The sequence below is a fragment of the Rhinopithecus roxellana genome, chromosome 2, assembly GCF_007565055.1.
Source record: "Rhinopithecus roxellana isolate Shanxi Qingling chromosome 2, ASM756505v1, whole genome shotgun sequence".
In the NCBI taxonomy this organism is placed as follows: domain Eukaryota; kingdom Metazoa; phylum Chordata; class Mammalia; order Primates; family Cercopithecidae; genus Rhinopithecus; species Rhinopithecus roxellana.
Window position 1 is genome coordinate 126,148,325 of NC_044550.1, and position 2,540 is coordinate 126,150,864.

General features: G+C 35.9%; 1 long non-coding RNA gene across 1 annotated transcript; it reads left to right on the forward strand.

Annotated features, from left to right (window-relative positions):
- The first annotated feature begins 678 nt into the window (after nucleotides 1–678).
- Nucleotides 679–1,443, forward strand: LOC104676545. The gene is made up of 2 exons (XR_749930.1): nucleotides 679–816; nucleotides 948–1,443. It is a non-coding gene; the product is annotated as an uncharacterized LOC104676545 (long non-coding RNA).
- Nucleotides 1,444–2,540: the final 1,097 nt, after the last annotated feature.

Genomic DNA, 2,540 nt, shown 5'->3' on the forward strand with positions numbered 1-2,540 from the left:
TTTGCATTTCCTGAATTTGAATGTTTGCCTTTGTAACTAGGTTCGGTAAGTTCTCATGAACGATATCCTAAAATATGTTGTCCAAATTGATTCCAATGTCCTCATATCATTCAGGAAAACAGTCAGTCATAGATTTGGTCTCATTATATAATCCCATATTTTGTGGAGGTTTTGTTCATTCCTTTTCTTTTTTTTTCTGTTTTCGTCTCATTATTTCAGAAATCTAGTCTTCAAGCTCAGTGATTCTTTTCTCCACTTGATCTCTTCTGCTATTACTACTTGTGTTCACATTATGAAATTATGTAGTGTGTTTTTGTGCTATAACAGGTTGGTTACACTCTTTTATCTATTGACTATTTTGTCTGACAGCTCCTGCAATGTTTTATTATGAGTTTCAGCTTTCTTGCATTGGTTTATAGTGTACTCCTTTAGCTCAGTGTACTTCATTTCTATCCAAATTCTGAATTCTAATTCTGTCATTTTAACTTTCTCAGTCTCTGCCCGATTCCAAACCCTTGCAGTCATTTGGAGGAAAGAGGGCACTCTGGTTTTTTGAGTTTTCAGCATTCTTATGCTAATTCTTTTTCATCTTGGCAGGCTTATTTACCTTCAATATTTGAAGTTGCTGGCTTGTGTGTATTTTTCTTCCTTTAACAGTCTATGCACTTTTCTGTAGGCTTGCTGTGGTATGCTGGGGTTCCGCTTCAATGCCTAGTCACTTCAGATTTTCCTGTACCTGCAGGTATCACCAGTTAAGCCTGTGAAGCAGCAGAGATGGCAGTCTGCCCCATCTTCTAGGAGGTCTGTCATAGGGAGGTACGGACATACTGCTGGCTCAAATGCACATGCAGGAGGTGGCTGGAGACCCTGGTTGGGAGGTCTTGCCTAGTCAGGAGCAACGGGATCAGGGACCTGCTTTAAAAAGTGCTTTGACCATGTTTTCATAGACAAGCTGTGCTGTGCTGGGGGACCACTTCAGCTCATGGTCACCTCAGACACTCTGAAGCCTGAAGGCTGAAACAGCTAAATCACCCAAACAGCAAGTATGACAGCATCTACAGAAATCATTTTATTTGAGTTACGTAGCAAGAACCCAACTTAAACAAATATAAAACTTACAACTAACTCACTACTTGGATATTAATGTCTATGCTAAACTGATTTGTTCATGGGCTAGTCAGCTATTCATATGACCTTTACAATTTTCTGAATTCTATTTTTTGGTTAAAAAAAGAAAACAAACTGATACTTACCACTTTCCAATAAACATTTGATTTAAATGGTTATGCCTTCAATATCTCATGTAAAATACTAGTTTCATTACTACTGTATGTAAATATGTATAAAACAGAAAGTATCTGAGACAAGTCTCAATCAGTTTTGAAGTTTATTTTGCTAAGGTTAAAGATATGCCCAGAAGAAATAAACATGAAATCACAGAAACAGTCTGTGGTCTGTGCATTTTTCCAAAGATGATTTTGAGGATTTCAACATTTAATGAGGAAAAGTAATCTGGAGGGGAAAGAGAGAGGGTATAGTAATCCACGTGTTGTAAGAGAAAAGGAGAAGGTAGGAGAATAATCAATTGTATTTTTGTCTTGTTCTCAGTAAACTGGCATTTTACATAAGATCATGTGAACATGGCATAGCTACCTATGGAGATATTTTACCTTTCAACTGTAGCTGTCTACTTAAGAACAGAAGGAAAGGTAGTTTCTTGCGTGACTCAGCTTTCAGTCTATTATTATTATTATTATTCTATGGCATAGTGAATTGAGTTCTCAAGTTTTTATTTCCCTGTCACATATCTTTTGGAGTATTTTTCAAAATTGCAATTTTAAAACATGCACCCTGAAGATTCTGGTAGCAAAAGATGTCATGTGAGGCAAAATCTGTACTTTTTAAAAGTCTCTAGGTGATTCTCTTCTCAGTCCAATTAGGGAAAAGCTGATTAAGGACTCTATACCAAACCAGAATTGCAAAAGAGGATGCTAAAGCATTTGAAGACTCTATAATAACAAAATTTAAAAAATATATATTTATTTCAAATATCCAATACTGACTACAGAATATAAGAGACTTATTTCTAGAACTCATGAGTCTACTTTTAGAAATCTTATAGAACACTTTTATTTTTTGGTGTCCAGGCTGTATCATTTGGTCACAATTAGCTGGTATAAAAATATATATAGACTTACAGATTATTTTTAAAAATTCCAATAAGTGGGTGGGCAGAGGGTAGTAAGTTATTCATTGATAATATCTCTACTAATGCCCACTCATCATGGCTAAACATACATAGAATTTCAACTTATACACACACACGAACACACACACACACATGTAAGACACACACACACACACACACACACACACACACACACATACACAAAGACACACCACCCTTCTCCCACAGTATCCTCTGCTGAATATTCTCTGTATCTTCACTGGTACTTTGATTAAAAGCCAATTTTCCTGCACTTTCCAGAATATCATTAGTTTAGGATTTCGTTTTCCTGAATTATCCATAAATCTACTAA